Raw genomic sequence first — 14,807 nt, 5'->3', positions numbered from 1 at the left:
ATATTCTTCAATATCCTTACAAGCATTCTGCCACCAAAAAATGATATAGAATTAGACCTCCACATGGCAGAAAAATCTTGATGCCCCACTAAAACATAACCATGCATATCTTTAAGAACATCTACTCATAAAGAAAGCGGTACATAAAGTTTGTTTATAGGTAAACCTTTGGCGCACTGTCTTCATTCTGAATGTGAGTGGAACCACCGCAATATAAACAAAACCGAGCAGATGTTCCAAGTTCAGATCCCACTTTGGTGTTTCTGCAAGCACCAATTTGCATAGGTTCCTCAGTGTCAACTGGTGGTGAGTAAGATGCCACTGAAATCCAAACAAAGAGAAGGGAGGAGGGAACACTGGCACTATTCAGCGAGCTAACCGCTCAATCCTCTGATTCCAGGCTTATACACACATTATAAGGCAAAAAATTCCATTGCATACTGGCCACGGTGCTCATTCCAATAGGCCACAATTCAAAAAGTCCAGAAAGGAGAGACGGAAGGCACTCACCAGATATGCGGTATAAAAAGCTGTTTATTCGACCATCAGGTCAGGGGGAAAGGCGTGGGGAGGTGGGAACACACAATCCGTCAGACGATGGCCGTTTCGCATCTTTACAAACCGACGCTTCCACGGGTCCACTCGTGGAAGCGTTGGTTTGTAAAGACGCGAAACGGCTGTCGTCCGATGGATTGTGTGTTCTCACCTCCCCACGCCTTTCCCCCTGACCTGATGGTCGAATAAACAGCTTTTTATACCGCATATCTGGTGAGTGCCTTCCGTCTCTCCTTTCTGGACGAGAAGCCACTGAAATGCGTTTAAATATGTCTCTATCTCTCAGGCATCTATCAAAACGAACAGCCAGTGTCATAGCTTCCTTCAGGGACTGTAAGTCATCATGTTCCTAAGTTGACCAGAAAGTCCCTGAAAGATGACTATGATGCAGGGTCTCTATTGCCCAACGTCAAACTGTGAGCTGTAGTCCTGAATTCTACGAATTTCCTGAACCAACTTACGGATCTCTGATTCAGCAACAGCGACTTTATCAAGGTCGTCATAGATGAGGCCAAGTGCTGAGAATAACACCTCAAAGGAAAAAATGGGAAATCCTGAGGCAAAGCAAATGCCAAGGCCTGCATATCCCCACAGACTAAAAGCAAAATAATGCCCACTCATTGACTATAACACCCAGAAGACCATAAAAATAGAAAACTTACTTCTATCTCTGTTGAAGCAGGTCAGTAGCTTTACCTTGGGTTCCACTGTTGCATTAGGACTAGTGAGTCGTTGATAATGCCTACTCTCCACAACTTCCAAGGAAAAAGTTTGAAGTTGTGCGGCCATTGCATTCACAGATCCATGATGATGCCCCTGCATATACTAATAAGCTGTCTATGATGTTATGCATGTACCCAAACATGGGAAAAGTAAGACATAAAGCCTGCAATTCAGCAGCCGCAACCACACCCTAATGGTCCCTGTAAAGACTATAAAACACCTAGCTGCACAACTAAAAACACCAACTTGGACCTGGCTCCTTGAAAGGCCATTGAGCAGTTTCTCAGGAATCATGTGGAGGCCGCTACAACTTACCAAGAGAGGGAAAGTGTGCAGAGATAGACAAGGCCTCAAGATGAGGAAATGTAAAGCACATGCAAAAGGGGGGGGGAAAGTAGTATAATAAATGAAATCAAGTGAAACCTCCTACCAACCTAACTGAAGAGGAAGGTGTTGGGAAAGTAAATAAGAAAACAAAGAGAAGTAAAACAACTGATTTCTGACTAGCAGGCAAAAACATTGCAGGGCTGGATCTCCTTTCAAATGTCCACCAAGATCTACAGCCAACAGAAAAGGTCAGTACAATGTGAGTATAAGTAGCCCCTCCGAAGATAGGATAGAACCAAATAGGGAGGTGGAAACAACTGAAATAAAAGCATACTAAAGAAAAAAAAGATAAAAGAATTATCAGCAGTTGGACAGTGACCAAAACAGGCTGTAGCTCAGCAGAGAGGGAAACCGACCATGCAGCAAGAGGTCACCAGATTGATTGCCAAAATCAAGGCATGACAGGATGCAGAGTGGTGTTTATAACACTCTGATCGCATGCTACAGCTTTCTTCTGTCATGTCATTTATAATGTCACGACATGACAGCACAGGGAGAGGAGAGTGGCGTGTGAGCAACGTGTTAAATACACATCTCTGCATCTATTTTGATGAACTATCAATAAGCAGTATCACTGAGATCTTAGTGTGACTTGGTTTGACATATGCAGTCTGACTGTATACTTGTGAATTATTTCTTGGCGCTAGGAGGATTCTTGGATTTGCATATGTCCGGCCAAATTACGAATATCACTTGTATTGAACGAGACTACACACGAATGAGTCATCTTGAGACCACATGTATGCAATTCACATACCTGCGGTAATGCTCCTGGCACTGGAGAATCCTCACAGTGCAGAGTGTGCTCGCTGTGAGAATTTACAAGTATGTAATCACATAGACTAACTGCAGACTTGTACCCTAATGTACCCTAATGCTGAGGTCACACGTAGCGACGCAGCAACGATCCCACCAGCGGTCCGACCTGGCAGGGATCGTTGGTGCGTCGCTACATGGTCGCTGGTGAGCTGTCAGGCAGATATCACCAGCCATCAGCCACCAGCGACTCGTGTAACGATGCTGCGCTTGGTAACTAGGGTAAATATCGGGTAACTAAGCAAAGTGCTTTGCTTGGTTACCCAATATTTACCCTGGTTACCAGCATACACCGCTTACAGGCTGCCAGCGCTGGCTCCTTGTATACGTAGCTAGAGTACACATCGGGTTACTGAGCAAAGCGCTTTGCTTAGTTACCCGATATTTACCCTGGTTACCAGTGCACGCTGCTTACACAGAGTCGGTGCTCGTTGGTCTTTCGCAGTCAAACACGCCGATGCGTGTTGCACAGCGGGAGACTAACGAGCAAAAAATGAACCAGCACTGTGTGTAACGATCAGCGATTTCACAGCAGGGGCCAGGTCGCTGCTTAGTGTCACACACAGCGAGATCGCTGATGAAGTCACTGGTATGTCACAAAACCTGTGACTCAGCAGCAATCTCGCTATGTGAGAAGTACCCCTAAGTCCAGACAACCATTTTATTTTAAATAGTGTATTTATATTCCAAAAGTGATAAGTATTTGGTATTGCCATAATCAAACACTTTACAGTATGTGCAAAGTGCCCTGTATATAAAGTATAAAATGGAGAAAAAACAAAGCTGAGCCTTTTTCTGTATGGGGGAGTGGGAAGAGATAGTGATCCAACAAGTAAGGCTGCGCTCAGCAGTGGTTTAACGACTTCTGACCACGGCTTCAATCTGAATCCCTGCAAAAACTGATTCAGATTTGTCCCTGAAGGAGTCATTCTAAGGGGTACTTCTCACATAGCGAGATCGCTAGCGAGATCGCTGCTGAGTCACGGTTTTTGTGACGCACCAGTGACCTCATTAGCGATCTCGCTGTGTGTGACACTGAGCAGTGATCTGGCCCCTGCTGTGAAATCGCTGCTCGTTACACACAGTGCTGGTTCATTTTTTGGACGTTGCTCTCCCGCTGTGAAGCACACATCGCTGTGTTTGACAGCGAGAGAGCAACGATCTGAATGTGCAGGGAGCAAGGAGCCGGCTTCTGGCAGCCTGCGGTAAGCTGTAACCAAGCTAAATATCGGGTAACCAAGCGAAGGGCTTTGCTTGGTTACCCGATATTTACCTTGGTTACTAGCGTCACCCGCTCTCAGGCTGCCAGTGCCGGCTCCCTGCTCCCTGGACACATAGCCAGAGTACACATCGGGTAAATAAGCAAAGCGGTTTGCTTATTAACCCAATGTGTACTCTGGCTAGGAGTGCAGGGAGCCAGTGCTAAGCGGTGTGCGCTGGTAACCAAGGTAAATATCGGGTAACCAAGTGCTTGGTTACCCGATATTTACCTTAGTTACCAAGCGCAACATCGCTTCCACGTGTCGCTGGTGGCTGGTCACTGGTCGCTGGTGAGATCTGCCTGATTGACAGCTCACCAGCGACCATGTAGCGACTCACCAGCGATCCTGACCAGGTCAGATCGCTGGTGGGATCGCTGGAGCGTCGCTAAAGTGTGACGGTACCCTTACAAGGAGACAATGTTCAAATGGACTCCGCGTCTGCTTTTTGGTCTTTTCAGAGGAACACAAGAACAAAGTTGTCTACGGTCTTGCACACTACTGAAAAGACTTAATCTGATTACTGAATAGTACAAATGGAGTACATTTCAAATTCTGCTTGTCTCATTGTAATCAGATTAAGGGTAGCTAGGGCCAGGGCAGTATAGAAGACGTGCCCCCCTAACACCCAATGTATCACATGACATGTCAAATGATCCCCTTTGATAGATCACGTGATTAACACACAGGTCCTCTTTTGTACATGTGCAGATGCAAAATGACAAAGGGACAGCAGCATGCAAAGCACAGCACAATATTTTTTTCCCCAATGTACACGCTATACATAACATAGTACCATACATAACAGAGCAGGGGTGGGCAATTTATTTTTACAAGGCACCATATGAGAGACCGTGACTGTTGTGGAGGAACAAACAAATTGGTGCAAATTAATTCTGCTCAATATTATTATTTTATAATATTTTGAATCACTTAATATTGAGCAGAATTAAGTATACTGACATCTCCCTATATACCAGACCACACACAGCCCTCCTATATAAATTATTAGCACACACAAAGCCCTCCTATATAAAGGATGACCCCACATTCAGCCCCCTATATACAGCATGAATCACCTAAATACAGTATGAGCCCTCACACAGCCCTTATGCTATATAAGTAAAATAAATAAATATATAGGATGAGCCTTGAAATAGCCCCCAATATACAGTGTGAACCCCACATAGCCCATTTATACAGTATGAGCCCTACATATTGTATGAGCCCCTATACAGAGTATGAGTTCCCATATAGCCTCCTTATTTACAGGATGAGCCCTGACATAGCCTCCTTATATATAGTATGAGCCCCGATATAGCCTCCCTATATACAGGATGAGCCCTTACATATTCCTCTATATATAGTATGTGCCCCTACATAGCACCCTATATACTGAATGAGCCCTCACATAGTCTCCCTATATACAAGATGAGCCCTCCCACAGCCCACTATATACAGTGAGAGCCCCACATAGTCCCCTATATACAGCCTGAGCCCGCATATAGGCTCCCTATATTCAATATGAGCCCTTACATACCCAACTACAGGCACACAAGCCATATGTAACGCCGGTGTTCCCTGCACGAATCGGCAATGACACCGACATACTGACCGCACTGCTCTCAGCCCCTGTGTGCCAGCTGCTCTGCTTATCGTGGTTCCGGTTTCCAGGACTCGTGCTCACCACGTGGGTTCCTGGCCCTACGCGCTCCCCACTTCTTCTAGGAGTAGCGCGTGCACACCTGATATGTTCCCAGCCTAGTGTTAGGAAGTACCATGTAAGTCCCCAATTGTGTTCCCAGCCTATTGCTGAGGAGTACCAGGTGACACCTTGTGTGTCAACAGCGTATCGCTGGGGAACACCAAATGTTTAAGATACCCTCCTCTACTGGGTGGTGCCTGTGTAACATTGTTTCCTGTAGACAGTGTGTCTTGTCTCGTCCCTGGATTCTGCTCCAGATTCGACACTCCCCTGTATGCCCGATCCGATCCGTTCCCGATTCCGTACCTGAACCTATTCCGATTGCCTAAGCTTGCTCCAGTTTTCTGATCCCTTCCTAGTTTCTGGTTCCAGCTTAATGCCTTAGTTCCTGACCCTTGTTACTGGTTCCCAGTTGCAGCCTGAGTTCCTGATTCTGTTTATAGTACCAGTCCGATGCCTGAGTTGCTGATTTGCGTTCCTGATCCTGTTACTAGTTCCAGCCCAATGCAGAGTTCCTGATTCCATTCCTACTCCCGTTCCTGGTTCCAGCCCAATGCCTGAATTCCCGGTTACCAGGGCAACAGCCACTATGAGTCATCCAAAAGGTGGAAGCTGCACTGAGTGAGTAGGAACACACAAACAGTTTCAGTTTAGAATGGTCTGAGACTCTGAAGAACACGGTCGCAAGAGAGTGCTTGAAAGCTTCTCTTGTAGTGATGGGCAGTCCGGCTCTTTTTGGTGATCCGGTTCCCATGGCTCCGCTCACCAAAAGAGCCGACTCTTTTGGATCGTTCATGGCTCCCTATTAAATGTGTGTTCACCGCAGGTGAACACATATTTAATCTTGTGTTAACGCCGCTGAAGCCACACCCACCTGTGGCTATACCCCACCCACTCACAATGGGGTTTTGTTCAGGTGGGTGGGGTTTCACCTACCAAATACCAAAATTTTACGCCCAGTGAGAGCCGTTAAGAGAATTTAGTGTCTCTCACTGGGGATCCGGCTCCTGTCAGTCACAGCAGGGTGCCGGATCTTTGTGTCGGATCATTCGCGACCGACACCTCACTATTCTCTTGCTAGAACTGCGCAGACTGGAAGAGTGCAAGAGGCAACCGGTGGAGATGGTGAGACAGAGGAGAACATGGTAGCAGGAGGTCGAGCCTAACCGTTCCCACAGTGCCAGCGCTGACAGGGTGCAGAAGCCCTAGGGCAGATCATACTTTATGTTGTTTGCCAGAATCTGCAGGGGAAGGGGATTTCAAGTCCCATCGCCCACCACCCATTTTCCCAGAGCACAGTGACACATAGGATCCGGGGTCAGGATTGCAGTCAGGCACCACGGCGAGGATCCGCGCCACCTGCATACGGGACAGGACACTTAACAGAGACACTGGGGTCCCCAAGCCGCTTCAAGCGACGGGAATTCACAACCAAGCGCAAGGAAGGGAGGTCTCACAAATCACAGACAACTGTGATTGACTCTGATTTACCCGGGACTGCCTGAGGCACATCGCAGCGGAGAGCGGCACCTCTGGGGCATCTTACGAACTGTGAGTAAACTGAACTTTGAACCGCAGCCCCCTGTGTTGTCCCTGTCTTTGCCGGCGCTCCTGTGGACTACTGCCCTCGTCATCCACCCAGGGCGCACTCCACCTAAGGAGAGCAACACCATCTCAGCTGCCATAACACCTGCCCCCGCGAGGAATTCTGTGGCGGTGGCTAATCCCTGGCTGCATACCACAGGTGGTGTCACGACAGACTTTCCCCAATCACCCCGCTTTCCCTTCATTTACTGCACGCCTCGGAGCAACGGAACTGGGCAAGGTCACCCGTGACATCACCTGACCCGACCCGCAACAGCCCAGCAACGACTAGGTTAACCACCTGCCCCGTGGGGCGCTGCATATTTCCATTAGTTTATCTTTGAACTAGAGCACGTCGCCTTTGATTTTAATACTTCTAAAGCCAAACATTTCAGGTTCTCCGTGACAAGTTAGAATATGACTAGAGTTACATAGCGACATCTTGTTAGAGTCTCAGTCACAGGTCAAACATGACTCTTTTGCCATACACTTCAATGCAAACCATATATCATTGTGACTTACGTGCGGCTTATTTTCAATTTGGTAATTTTTAACAGCAAAATCACATCTCTAAAAAAGGTCATGTAGTAGCAAATTACTGACAGATGGCACAGATGTTTTTGGGACAGACAGCGTTCGCGTGACAAGTCGCCATTTAGCCCCAGTCCATTTATAAAATGTCTAATATCGAAGCTTAATTACTCTTGAAAACTGGGCTACACTTTTTATTTTCATAAGGGGTAAATAAAATAAGTTTTGAAAATTTTTTAAGATGTACTTCCTAATAAATTAAAACTTATTAAACAGCACAGCATGTTCAATATAATCCTGTAAAAATAGGTTTGTTTGTTTTTTTAGGGTGATTTGACAAGTTAATTGATAGTGGAATGGCACCATCTAGTGGTCACTTGCATTATAATTCTCCTACAAAAACAATAAAGGCTACTTTACACGCTGCGATATCGGTCCCGATATCGCTAGTGTCGGTACCCGCCCCCATCTGTTGTGCAACACGGGCGGCGTCCACATGCATGGACTGCAATGTACGAACTGGCTGCAGGTCTCCCGGCCTAAACTCAGCAGCCTCATAGCCATATATTAGGCTGCTGAGTTTGGATCAGGAGACCTGTGGCCAGTCCGCCTAATGCAGTCCATGATCAGACTGTGACGCACGAACGTCTGAATGAGCCCTAAGGCTAAATTCACACATCGGTATTTGGTCAGTGTTTTGCATCAGTATTTGTATGCCAAAACCAGAAGTGGAACCTACACAATAAAACTTTCATTGAAAGACTGACATCTGTTCTGTGTTTTGGAGACCGTCCTGGTTTTGGCATAAAAATACTGATGAAATACTGTTCAAAAATACTGAAGTGTGAATAAAGCCTAAGACAGGGTTTCTTATCTTCAGTCTTCAACTACCACAAAAAGGTCATGATTTCAGGATTTTCTAAGTATAATACAAGTGATATGTTATTGTCATTGTCTTAAGGCCGCTTTACACGCTGCGATATCGTGACCGATATCGCTAGCGTGCGTACACGCCCCCATCGGTTGTGCGACATGGGCAAATCGCTGCCCGTGGCGCACAACATTGCGCGGACCCGTCACACTACTTACCTGCCTACCGACGTCGCTGTGACCGGCGAACCGCCTCCTTTCTAAGAGGAAAGGAGGCGGTTCGTTCAGCGTCACTGAACCGCCGCCCAATAGAACCGGAGGGGCGGAGATGAGCGGGATGTAACATCCTGCCCACCTCCTTCCTTCCTCATTGCCGGCGGCCGCAGGTAAGGTGAGGTTCCTCGTTCCTGCGGTGTCACACATAGCGATGTGTGCTGCCGCAGGAGCGACGAACTACTTCGTACACCGATCAGCAGCGATATTTGAGAATGGAGTCCATGAAAGAAAGAAACCTGACCGCAATCAGCTTTAGTGCCGGGGATACTTTATTTGAAGTTCATAGGTGCAGGGTAAGAGTGGCGAGAGGAGACCTGGATGCGGGGTCCCTCACCTAAGGACGACGGAGGTTTCGCCTGCCAATCAGGCTTCCACGGGTCCACGGTTTAGTGGACCCGTGGAAGCCTGATTGGCAGGCGAAACGGCCATCGTCCACAGGTGAGGGACCCCGCATCCAGGTCTCCTCTCGCCACTTTTACCCTGCACCTATGAACTTCAAATAAAGTATCCCCGGCACTGAAGCTGATTGCGGTCAGGTTTCTTTCTTTCATGGACTCAGTTGGACACGTTTCCCTCTTCCTGACCAGCACGCCGAGACCGGGTAATTTCTAATACTGGAGCTGGATTCCATGCATGTGGGTTAATTGCAGAAGGTAACTAAGGTGGTTGAGTGGTGCAGGACTCTTCTCTACTGCATGTGCTATATTTGAGAATGGACCCCCATGTCACCGATGAGCGATTTTGACCGTTTTTGCGTCGATTAAAAATCGCTCATAGGTGTAACACGCAACAACATCGCTAAAGCGACCGGATGTGCGTCACAAATTCCATGACCCCAACGAGATCACTCGGGCGATGTCGCAGCGTGTAAAGCCAAAGCCCGCTTTAGACTTTGCCACAGGTTGTTCACGTGACTTATTGGTGATACTTGAGGACTAAAATTGAGAAACAATACAAGAGATTCATTTTGTAGCATTTTGGTGAAGTTGCAAATAAAATACAGATATGCTGTATATGTAATTATATTCCTATTACTGTTCTTTCAGATTGTTCTATTTTCTCTGCAGGCTGACAGGTGGAAATTTTTCTTATGTTTAAGAACAGCTTGTTTCCATAGCACCATCCACTTGGAAGGCTCTTTACAGTATTAAATATTTAAGATTTTGGCCTTGTATTCACAGTCATCATATGCTTTTCAAGAAATTCTGACTTTGCCCCTTACTGTAGAGACTATTATTAGTGTTCAGCCTGCTTGTGAAGTTTGGTTTGCAAGCAGGAATATTTACTAAAACCAATCAGAAAGTCATTGCTGCCAGCTGTTGTCACAAGGAGGTTTTTGCAGGCTGACTGTCATGACAGCGTCAGGATCTGGTGAAACTTCAGATTCTTGCACTCTGCCTGCTAAGGCTACTTTCACACATCAGTTTTTTTCCATCAGGTACAATCCGGAAAAAAACGGGTTAAACGGATCCGGTACCGCATCCGTTTTATCCCCATAGATTTGCATTGTTACCGGATAGTACCTGATGGCTTTGCGTTGCATCCGTTTTTTTCCGGATGCGGCAAAATTAATTAAAGCGGCGGCCGGAGGCAACGTGTCTTGCAACGTTTTTTTGTACGGCAAAAAAAACGCATGTTTTACAATGAAAGCCTATGGACGCCGGATCCGGCGCAATGCGGTAAAAATGGATGCGGCTGCCGGATCGGTTTTTGTTAATTGCGCATGCACAAAATTAATTTAAAAAACTGATCCATCAAAAAAAAACGGACAAAACGGATGCAAAAACGGATGCAAAACGGATCCAACGGATCCGGTTTTTTACGCATCCGGCATAACGGATCCGTTAAAAACCGGTTCCGGTGGATACGGTTTTACATTTTTTTGCCGGACCCTTTGGATCAGGAAAAAAAAGGATTGTGCCTGAATGCAGAAAACTGATGTGTGAAAGTAGCCTAACTCCTCTGATGTCTGTATTCAGCACAGGGTGACTCTGGGGACAGACCAGTAGTTCATAGGGATGCTAGCAAGAGTTAATCTCTGCTGGACTGTTTGGTAATCTCATTTAGGCTAGCTTCACACATCCGTGTAACAAGGCATGTGTTGCACGATCTGTCTTAGGGACACTTTGCACACTACGACATCGCAAGCCGATGCTGCGATGCCGTGCGCGATAGTCCCCGCCCCGTCGCAGCTGCGATATCATGGTGATAGCTGCCGTAGCGAACATTATCTCTACGCCAGCTTCACATGCACTCACCTGCTCTGCGACGTCGCTCTGGCCAGTGACCCGCCTCCTTATTAAGGGGGCAGGTCGTGCGGCGTCATAGCGACGTCACACGGCAGGCGGCCAATAGAAGTGGAGGGGCGGAGATGAGCGGGATGTAAACATTCCGCCCACCTCCTTCCTTCGCATTGCGGCCGGGACGCAGGTAGGAGATGTTCCTCGCTCCTGCAGCTTCACACACAGCGATGCGTGCTGCCGCAGGAACGCGGAACAACATCGTAACATCGGTCATTCCCAATTCATGGAAATGACTGAGGCTACACCGATGATACGATTACGACGCTTTTGCACTCGTTAATCGTATAAAAAATGCTTTACACACTACGATCGTCTACGCCGCCGGATGTGCGTCACTTTCAATTTGACCCCACCGACATCGCACCTGCGATGTCGTAGTGTGCAAAGTGCCCCTAAGACATCTATGTGTATGTGTGTCATTCATGTACTGTCCGTATGTCCATGTGACACGTCCATGTGACACATCCGTGTGTCATCTGTGTGACTGGAAGAAAACACATGATACTGAAATTAATTGTTTTTTTATATATAAAAGATGTACAAGCCAGAAAAGAAGGGAATTTTGTTACTTACCGTAAATTCCTTTTCTTCTAGCTCTTATTGGGAGACCCAGACGATTGGGGTATAGCTACTGCCCTCTGGAGGCCACACAAAGCACTACATTAAAAGTGCAAGGCCCCTCCCCCTCTGGCTATACCCCCCCCGTGGTATCACGGGTTCTCCAGTTTTAGTGCCAAAGCAAGAAGGAGGAAGCCAATAACTGGTTTAAACAAATTAACTCCGAATAACATCGGAGAACTGAAAAACCGTTCAACATGAACAACATGTGTACCCGCAAACAACAAAAAAACATCCCGAAGGACAACAGGGCGGGTGCTGGGTCTCCCAATAAGAGCTAGAAGAAAAGGAATTTACGGTAAGCAACAAAATTCCCTTCTTCTTCAGCGCTCTATTGGGAGACCCAGACGATTGGGACGTCCAAAAGCTGTCCCTGGGTGGGTAAAGAAATACCTCATGTTAGAGCTGCAAAACAGCCCTCCCCTACGGGGGTGTCACTGCCGCCTGCAGGACTCTTCTACCTAAGCTGGCATCCGCCGAAGCATAGGTATGCACCTGATAATGCTTGGTGAAAGTGTGCAGACTGGACCAGGTAGCTGCCTGGCACACCTGTTGAGCCGAAGCCTGGTGACGTAATGCCCAGGACGCACCCACGGCTCTGGTTGAGTGGGCTTTTAGCCCTGAAGGAACCGGAAGCCCCGCAGAACGGTAGGCCTCTAGAATTGGTTCTTTGATCCATCGAGCCAGGGTGGCTTTAGAAGCCTGCAACCCCTTGCGCGGACCAGCGACAAGGACAAAAAGTGCATCGGCACGGCGCATGGGCGCCGTGCGGGAAATGTAGATTCTGAGTGCTCTCACCAGATCTAGCAAACGTAAGTCCTTTTCATACCGGTGAACCGGATGAGGACAAAAAGAAGGCAAGGATATATCCTGATTAAGATGAAAAGAGGATACGACCTTAGGGAGAAACTCCGGAATAGGGCGCAGCACTACCTTGTCCTGGTGGAACACCAGGAAGGGAGCCTTGGATGACAGAGCTGCCAGCTCAGACACTCGCCGAAGCGATGTGATCGCAACAAGAAACGCCACTTTCTGTGACAGCCGAGAAAAGGAAACTTCCTTCAGAGGCTCGAAGGGCGGCTTCTGGAGAGCAACCAGTACCCTGTTCAGATCCCATGGATCTAACGGCCGCTTGTACGGGGGCACAATATGACAGACCCCCTGCAGGAACGTGCGCACCTTAGAAAGACGTGCTAGACGCTTCTGAAAAAACACGGATAGTGCCGAAACTTGCCCTTTAAGGGAGCTGAGCGACAAGCCCTTTTCTAACCCCGATTGCAGGAAGGAAAGAAACTTGGGCAATGCAAATGGCCAGGGAGACACTCCCTGAGCAGAGCACCAGGATAAGAAAATCTTCCACGTTCTGTGGTAGATCTTAGCCGAATTCGACTTTCTAGCTTGTCTCATTGTGGCAACGACTCCTTGAGATAATCCTGCAGATGCTAGGATCCAGGACTCAATGGCCACACAGTCAGGTTCAGGGCCGCAGAATTCTGATGGAAAAACGGCCCTTGGGACAGTAAGTCTGGTCGGTCTGGCAGTGACCACGGTCGACCGATCGTGAGATGCCACAGATCCGGATACCACGACCTCCTCGGCCAGTCTGGAGCGACGAGTATGATGCGGCTGCACTCGGATCTGATCTTGCGTAGCACTCTGGGCAAGAGCGCCAGAGGCGGAAACACGTATGGGAGCTGAAACTGCGACCAATCTTGAACCAAGGCGTCTGCCGCCAGAGCTCTTTGATCGCGCGACCTCGCCATGAATGCCGGGACCTTGTTGTTGTGCCGGGATGCCATTAGGTCGACGTCCGGCACTCCCCAGCGGCGACAGATTTCCTGAAACACGTCCGGGTGAAGGGACCATTCCCCTGCGTCCATGCCCTGGCGACTGAGGAAGTCTGCTTCCCAGTTTTCTACGCCTGGGATGTGAACCGCGGATATGGTGGATGCTCTGTCCTCCACCCACATTAGAATGCGCCGGACTTCTTGGAAGGCTTGCCGACTGCGCGTCCCTCCTTGGTGGTTGATGTATGCCACCGCTGTGGAGTTGTCCGATTGGATTCGGATCTGCTTTCCTTCCAGCCACTGTTGGAAGGCCAGTAGAGCAAGATACACTGCTCTGATCTCCAGAACATTGATCTGAAGGGTGGACTCCTGCGGAGTCCACGTCCCCTGAGCCCTGTGGTGGAGAAATACTGCTCCCCACCCTGACAGACTCGCATCTGTCGTGACTACTGCCCAGGATGGGGGCAGGAAGGATCTTCCCTGAGACAATGAGGTGGGAAGGAGCCACCATTGTAGGGAGTCCTTGGCCGTCTGGGAAAGCGAGACTTTCCTGTCCAGGGACGTTGACTTCCCGTCCCATTGGCGGAGAATGTCCCATTGAAGTGGGCGCAGATGAAATTGCGCAAAGGGAACTGCTTCCATGGCTGCCACCATCTTCCCTAGGAAATGCATGAGGCGCCGCAAGGGATGCAACTGGCCCTGCAGAAGAGATTGCACCCCTGTCTGTAGTGACCGCTGCTTGTTCAGCGGAAGCTTCACTATCGCTGCTAGAGTATGAAACTCCATGCCAAGATACGTTAGTGATTGAGTCGGTGATAGGATCGACTTTGGAAAGTTGATGATCCATCCGAAAGACTGTAGGGTCTCCAGCGTAGCATTCAGGCTGCGCTGACATGCCTCTTGAGAGGGAGCTTTGACCAATAAATCGTCTAGGTAAGGGATCACCGAGTGTCCCTGAGAGTGCAAGACTGCTACCACCGCCGCCATGACCTTGGTGAAGACCCGTGGGGCTGTCGCCAGACCAAATGGCAGAGCTACGAACTGAAAATGGTCGTCTCCTATCACAAAACGTAGAAAACGTTGATGTTCTGTAGCAATTGGCACGTGGAGATAAGCATCTTTGATGTCTATTGAGGCAAGGAAGTCTCCTCTGGACATTGAGGCAATGACAGAACGCAGGGTTTCCATCCGGAACTTCCTGGCGTGCACATGTTTGTTGAGCCGTTTTAGGTCCAGAACAGGACGGAACGAGCCGTCCTTTTTTGGAACCACAAAGAGATTGGAGTAAAACCCTTGCCCTTGTTCCTGAGGAGGGACTGGGATCACCACTCCTTCCGCTCTTAGGGAGTCCACCGCCTGCAGCAGAGCATCTGCTCGGTCTGGATGTGGGGAG

This window comes from Anomaloglossus baeobatrachus, chromosome 2 (assembly GCF_048569485.1).
Source record: "Anomaloglossus baeobatrachus isolate aAnoBae1 chromosome 2, aAnoBae1.hap1, whole genome shotgun sequence".
NCBI classification, from domain to species: domain Eukaryota; kingdom Metazoa; phylum Chordata; class Amphibia; order Anura; family Aromobatidae; genus Anomaloglossus; species Anomaloglossus baeobatrachus.
The sequence above is the reverse complement of the archived record's forward strand: the minus strand, read 5'-3'. Positions refer to the sequence as shown.